Raw genomic sequence first — 7947 nt, forward strand, 5'->3', positions numbered from 1 at the left:
CTCTGCAACTTATAATTCATTACTATTATTTATTTTGTTAGTCACTTGTCCCAGATTTGGCCATTGGGAAACTCCTTCAAATAAACTCCTATAATTCTTGTGATATATGTCTCCATCATTTTTCTTAACATTTCTTTACTTTTTGGCACTACAAGATGTGCCAGATTCTTCTTGTGTTTTCCCTGCCCGATTCTGGAATCAACTGCTTAACTGGTGAAGCCTAGTTCGTCTCCTTGAAGGAAGATATATAGAAACCATAGTTTGGTCTCTAGGTGGGATCATTGCTACTGGGGTGTTTTTGCTTTTAGATCCTTTGAGTGGAGAAAGAGAATATACATGATTGTATTCTCACATACACCTATACACATCTGTATTTATTTCTAGATCTTTCATTCTGTATATATACAACAAATCATGAATTCATTCTGATAACCTCAGATTCCAGCCCCACACCACCGAATTCATTCTAGCCTTCCTTCCCCCTTATTAACTCCTTTCTTCAATGTGAGAAACTTGCTCTCATTATCCAAACATATTTACTTGTTTGCTCAATCTGAGTATGTACATAAAATAGTTTCATAATTGCTACCATGCCCCTTTGAAACATTTAGTAATTAGTGCATATTATTTGCATACAGTTCTTTTTATAGTTAGCCTTATCCAATCAAAATACTATTTTCTAAAGTTATTCATGTTACTTCTTTTTTTTTTGCCATGGCATGGTAATGTTGTCCATTGGTAGTGCAGTTAGGTTCCTTGGTTACTATTTGTACTTTACTATGGGTTCTTCCCACATCCTGTTTGGTGTTAACTATGTATTTATTTCTAGGGCCTGTGAAACTTACCATGGTTCTCAGAATCAGAGCTACAGAGAAAGGTACACTTCCCCTCCCCCTCATCTGTTCTACCCTTTTTCCAATTCCCATCCACCCTTCTAGATAACCCATCTCGTTGGTTTCTGGTTTATTTGTCCTGTATTTCAATTGCGTAAATGATCCCCTCCCTGATCTTGAAGGCAAATGCACAAATACAGTAGCCAAAGCTTAAAAAAACATGGTATTGAAGAGTACAGATTTCTCAAGGTGGGAGATGTGGGTCAGTTCAACAGGTGAGCTACTTAGACCAGAAGAGGTACTAGGCAAGGGTGAGGACACTCTAGGATGGGTGGTAGGGGAGGCACGTGATGAGTATCAGTGTAGCCTTGAGGTCATCTGAAGCATTAGGAACTGTAAATCATCTACTAGCTCTCTTCTGGCAAATTCTTCCAGAAAATGAGATCATCAGGAATCCTAGAGAAGCTATTCACAGGTGAGGTTAATACAAGTAATAAGTGGATTCATGCCGTGCAAGAGGTGGACTGTAGCAGGTGTCAGGGTGCACCCCCACATTTCAGGTTCTCCATTCAGGACAGAGACGCTCATTCCCCCAGCTGTGTTTTCTAAAGCCTCCTAAGGCACAGCATTATGTATATAAAACAGAACCTTACCTTTCTATAAGAACAGAATATCACAGACAAAACAATAGCAAAAGGCACAAGAGTGTGCATGTTAGCATTACATCATATGCCACTGAGAAGAAAGAGGAGGGCCGGCAAGAACTTGACTGGTCAGCACACTTGAGACGTAGCCCTGGGGCTTGAGGGACGGGGAGGGTCTGGGCACATGGAACTGGAAAGAAGGGCCCACGGGGCAGGCACCAGGATCTGGGGCATTTCTAGCTCTCCTCGTCACTTCCCACTTCCTTTCCCCTTTGCTCTCGGCCTGAGACACACTGGCCTCGCAAGCTGCTCTGGCTGCCGCACTGTTGGTTCACCCACAGTTTAGCCAAGAGAGAGTCTGCAATTGTTTGAGAAGAAATGTACTATTTTGGCTCTCAGGTTTTCCCAGGCCCTCCCACCGACAGACTCACTGGGGTCTCATTAGCAGTAACAGAACAAATTCCACCCTCCATCACCAAGGATTTCTTAGCCAGCTCCCAGAGCCCCACCACGAGGTGGTTCACCATCAACATCTCCCATCATCACAGTCTCTTGAGGACATGCCCTTTAGCCCAGCCTCTGCTTCTGCTGCTTCTTTGCAGAGTTGACCCCATATGCCAACGGGGCTGAATCCTCATGTTTACAAGAGCACAAATTCTAGAGGCACGGAAGCAGCTCCACTGGGCTGAGGAAATGGGGTCGTTCACAGAGGCGGGGGGAAATGTCCCTCTCTTCGTAAGGACTGTGAAATAGTGCTCGCCCCTCCAAATCCCAGATTACTCCCCGGGAACCTTGGCACAGAAAATAACCCCAACAACTCTCGCCTTCCTCTTCTGGCCAAACTCTTGAGACTTGTGTGCATGGATGGAGGCAAATCTGAATCCCAGTCTGGGATCCCACAGAAACTGATTATTACTATAGGAATCTAGAAGTAAAATGAAAATGGAAGAAACAATGACAAAGACCCGGCAGTGGACACAGATTCCTGACTCTAAGCCCGGGAATCATGGCCTACAAGCCCGCCCAGCCTGGTGTGCGCTTGCTCGGCCTCAATCTCGTCTGTGGAGCACCAGCCCCTTGCCTCCCCAGCCTTGCTCTGTAGGACTGCCAGCACTGGCACCAGGTGGGGACTCTCTATCACGACAGACGATGAAAAAGAGGAAGGGATAAGTAAACGGGGGCATCCCTGTGAGAGCTTCTCACCTCGCTTGCGCCTTCCAGGGATCTGCGGGGCGTGTGGACCTTAGCACGGGGACCGGCCTTCCTCAGTGGATCACAGATGGCTCCCCAGATTTCTGCGTGATCTTGCAGACGCCAGGTGATCTTCCTCCGCCTCCTCTTCCCTCTCTCCTACTTTCCTCCTCTCCTGGAGGAGCTCCTGTAACTCTGTTGCCCCTCTGGCTCCATTTCTCTGTATGTCTTGGGTTTGTCAAGCAAAAGCACAGTAACTGTTAGTGGTCAAGGTGAGAAGTGGGGCTAAAGGCTTTTCTGCTGAGCTCAACATCTCAATCCATTTGGCTGAAGTCTGGGCTTAATCGGATCTGTGAATGTTTTCAAGTGTCCTGTCTTATGTTGATATTAATGCTGCAGTGTACCACAAATGCTTCTTTAAAAAATCTATATATATTTTTTAAAGAATAATTTTAGATTTCAAAATATGGAGAAGATAGGACTGAGATTTCCCATTTACTTTGAACCCGGTTTCCCCTGATTAACATCTTTCATGAGTTTGTTATAATTAATGAACCAATATTGGCACATCCTCGCATAAAGTACATACTGATTTGGGTTTCCTTAATTTTTACCCAGTATCCCTTGCAAGGAGTCTGGGATAGCACCTGGGATAGCACCTTACATTTAGTTGTCATGTCTCCTTAGGATTCTCCAGACTTCTCCGACTTTCCTTGTTTTTTGTGATGTTGGCAGTTTTGAGGAGTACTGAACAGGTGTTTTGTGGAATGTCCTTCTGTTGGAACTTGTCTGATGTTTTTCTCATGGTTAGATTGAGGTTGTGAGGCCTTGGGAGGAAATTGAAGAGGTCAAGCGCCATCTTCACCTCATTATGCCAACATGGCTTATGACCATTGATGCTGACCTTCGTCACCTGGCTGTAGTAGTGATTGTCAGTTTTCTCCACTGTTAAGTTCTTCTTTCTTTTTTCCTTTCATGCTCTACTCTTCAGAAGGAAGTTGCTGTGTGTAGCCCACTTAAGGTGTGGGGAGTCACACTCCACCATCTATAGGTATTGACATAAATCATATGGAATTCTTCTGCATGGGAAATTTGTCTCTTCTTTGACATTTATTTACTCAATCATTTATTTATATCAACATGGCTATTTATTTCATACTTTGGATTATAATCCAATACCACGTCATTTATTTTGCCACTCAAATTGGCTTTGGGTCTCTTTGGGCACTGGGGGTGCTTTCATTTGGTTTTGTGACCCTTTGACGTACTATTGGGAAATCAATAGTTGTGCCTTTACCCATGCAAATGTTGGAGCCCTAATCCCAGATGTGATAGCAGTTAGAAATTAGGAGCATCCCAAGAAGGCTCCACGCTCAGTGCAGAGCCCAATGCAGGGCTCGATCCCATGACCATGAGATTGTGACCTGAGCCAAAACCAAGAGTCGGCCACTCAACCGACTGAGCCATCCAGGTGCCCCCCAACATATGACATTCTTAAATGCACAAGTGACATGTCTTAACTCCCAGGATAATGAAATCTGACATGTGGTAAGGTGCTTTATAATGGACATTCATAGCACTTACTAACTGTTCAAGTTTAAATTATGTCAGATTTTTCTCTTTTATGAATTGGGCCGGTATGAAACTTAGGGTGTCCTAAGACAACCATTCAGCATCTTAGCTGCATTAGCTGAATTAGTGCTTTCCAAAGGTAAAATTAGAGGTGTCAATTTTGCCTTCAAGGATAGGGAGCATATCATGTGGGAAAGAACAAGTCGGCCAGCCAGAGTGACGAAGGCTCCATCGGACTGACCACAGTGTGATCTGCCATTTGAGGTGGATATTGATGGACCCGTCTGCTCTGCACTCCTTTTTCCTCTGGGAAGTGCCTCTGCCCCTCCATCCCTCCGGAGCTACCGTCTTATCACATCATGACCTGTTCCTGGCCGTTTGATTCTCCCGGGGATAAGCACTTGGCCCCAGCTGGGCCAATGCCAGAGTCCTCACCCAAGACTCTTGTGACAGGAACTTAAAAAGAGAGTTGGCTTTACGTTAGTGACCAAAACTGTGAACATGGAGGCTGTCAGTGACCAGGGGGAGCCGGGGTGCCAGCAGAAAGAATAATGAAACCAACAGACATACACGCAGAGAGGACAGAGACATGAAGACATTTGAGCATTTGAGTCCTTGATTCTGATATGGCATAGGGATTTCATGAAGCATGCCCTCCAATCTTTGGCCAGGACCTTCTTTATGCTAAGGCTAGTCAGGGATGGTTTTCAGTTACTTTCAGTCAAAAAGCGCCCTTACCAATACATACTCTGTCATATTATTGCTAATATACCACAATAAATATCTACTGAGATGCAACCCTGTGATGTTGTTTCAATACTCAAAACATAGATATGAGCCAGATCTCCTAACAAAGATGGCTAATTTTATATATGATCTCAATAAACTTTCCAAATGTAAATTTATGATAAGTACTTAAATATTCTCATAAGTACTTAAGACACATTTTTGATAAATGCTGAAGCTTACATAGTAAACTTTTATTGATCTGGCTTTCTTTTTTTTTTAAATAAGTATTAACTCTTCTTTTTTTTATTAAAAAAATTTTTTTAATGTTCATTTTATTTTTGAGAGAGACACTGAGCATGAGTGGGGGATGGTCAGAGAGAGAGGGAGACACAGAATCCGAAGCAGGCTCCAGGCTCTGAGCTGTCAGCCCAGAGCCTGATGCGGGGCTCAAACCCACGAACCGTGAGATCATTACCTGAGCTGAAGTCGGCCGCTCAACCGACTGAGCCACCCAGGTGCCCCTGATCTGGCTTTCTAAACAGCAAGAGATTTGAAATTATTAAAAATTTCCTCACTCTACTTTACGGAAACAAATGAACTAAGATGTGGTCACTAAGGAAAACCATTCTAAAAACACCTTTTGGGATACACTATAGGGTCAACACCAGCACCCTTGATACTATGTGTATTCAGTGGCTGAATCATCAAAGCTATATTAAGCACAGCTTGACCTTGTTTTGGAGTGTATTTTAGTCTACTATAATTCTACACTATAACTTGTTTATAATTCGTCATGGTAATAATAGCTAGTACTTTTGAGTTCCTACCACGTACCAGGTAGGCACTGTTCTAGGGGCCAAACACATATTAACTTTTCAACCCCCCACAGCAATCCTATTGGGTAGATACTGTTGTTAGGCCCATTTACAGGTGATGAAGAGGTTACGTAATTTACCCAAGGTCACACACCCATTAGGAGGGTAGGCTGTGGAGAGAACAGCCTGATACCACAGTGCGTACCTGTTAGGTAACTGAGATAGTTAATCATAGTAGCTCTCATGTAAATAGCATAATCAACTAACAAGATACTCTACTTCTCAAGTCCTTTAGAGGAGAATTTAATGTACTGCTTTACCCATTCTTTGGATTTGTAGACTAGATCTTGGGTATCAGTGAGGCAGAGCTCTGTGAAGGAGATCTTTTATTGTGAGAGCTTAGGTCCCTGTGACTTGGGAGAAAGCCACATGGTGGGTCTCTCCTACCCAGAGACAGCCTCCACCAGGCTCTCCTCGCTTCCTCACGGTGAGAGCAAATCTTTCCACGGCTGCCCATCTCTCTTAGGGTCAAGTTCAGAACACTTCCCGGGCTACAGGCCTTATCAATCTCGCCAGCCTCCACTGAGGCACTGTGCTCCAGCCACTGTGGCCTTACATCCCTCCCGTCACAAACCCTTTAGATGCGACATTCCCTCGGACTGACTGGTCCATCCACTTCATCTGCACCCCGGAGCCAAATCCCACTGGTCTTTTAGGACTTCCCTGCCCCACAGACCACATTTGCTTCCCTTCTTTTGATCTCACAGCGTCTTGTGCTTCTTTGTCATATTTATGAAAATAGTAACAGAAAAATTGTGTAAGCACCGAACGGCTATCTCCTTGGCGCTAAGTGTGAACTTGCTGTGGGCAAGGGCTCTGCTTTTCTTGTTGCTGAATCCCCAGCACGTAGCCCACAACTTAGCACGTAGTTGGCACTAAATAAATATTTGTAAACTAAGTAGAAGAATTTCCGGCCCCCACCTGAGGAGGAAATGAGTACTGGAGTCTCCTTGGCATTGACCAGACCTACTGAGTGTGGAGGGAGGCCTGCCCAGACACAGAATGCTAGAGCAGCTTGGCAGAGTGGTTAGAGAGCCAGAGATAAATGAGTAGATCTAAAAAAAATAAATGTCCCTACATAACTGGTAAGTGATTAGCAAACGGTGAGCGTAAAAATTATGATTTTGTGAGCAGTAAAACAATCCGGTGTTAAGAGCGTTAACATCTCAATCAAAGAAAATTCAAATCAGAACGCCAAGGGCCAAAGTAAAAGAAACATAGAGGTTTTGATGAGGCTGTGTCTTGCTACCAAGTACGGTTCCATGGTTATCGCTGTTGTTCACTTTTAGCTGCAGCCCTTTTAAGTTTTATCTTTATGTTTTTTTTTTCAAAGGTTTTATCATGTCTTTAACTGATTCCTCGAAACAATCTTGTGCGGCGAGCTGGTGCCATGGCCTGGGCGATGAAGAAATGTTTCCTCTTTCAAAGACTCTTATTTTTTGGACGATAAGAATTGCTAAAGAGGAAGCAATCAAACCTATCGCGCTGGCTCTGCCCTCCGCCCAGCGCGCGGCTTCCTGGTTTTAAAACGCTTTCAGATCCTCCTGTGAAGTCTCTGGGTTACATTAGACTGGACCGCCGCGCGGTTCTTGAGATCCCGTCTCTTTCTGTTCACCTGGCAGACGGCACACGGGAATCGATCGCGGAAATCCGATCATTTCCCGGTGGAAACGAACCTCAGTTTGCCGCGCTCACCAACCAATGTGACATCGGCACTAACCCTACGCTGGGAAAGTGCCACTTCATGTCGTTGTCCGGGAAGCTTGCAACTGCTGTCAGTGCTGCGAAGCCCGGCTCTTTCCTCCAGGCTCCGTCGGGCGCCCGGGAGCGGCGTCTCGGGGACCCTCCGGGGACCGCCCCAGCGAGGGGAGCCCAGGGGGTCTCCCAGAGGACTCGGAGAAACCCAGGCGACTGTCAGTGGTTCAAACACCTCCGGAAGTTGTGCTTTCCAAAGACAGGTGTGGCCTTCGCGAGGCTACAGCTCTCCAGTGCCTCCAACTCTCACAGACCCTCTCTCGCCTCCGAGTTCCCACAGCCCCCGGCCGCCGCCCGGTGCCCACAGCGAAGGATGCCGGCGGCGCCAGGAGCCGCGGGCCGCTCCCG

Source organism: Suricata suricatta, chromosome 16 (genome assembly GCF_006229205.1).
Source record: "Suricata suricatta isolate VVHF042 chromosome 16, meerkat_22Aug2017_6uvM2_HiC, whole genome shotgun sequence".
Taxonomy (NCBI): Eukaryota; Metazoa; Chordata; class Mammalia; order Carnivora; family Herpestidae; genus Suricata; species Suricata suricatta.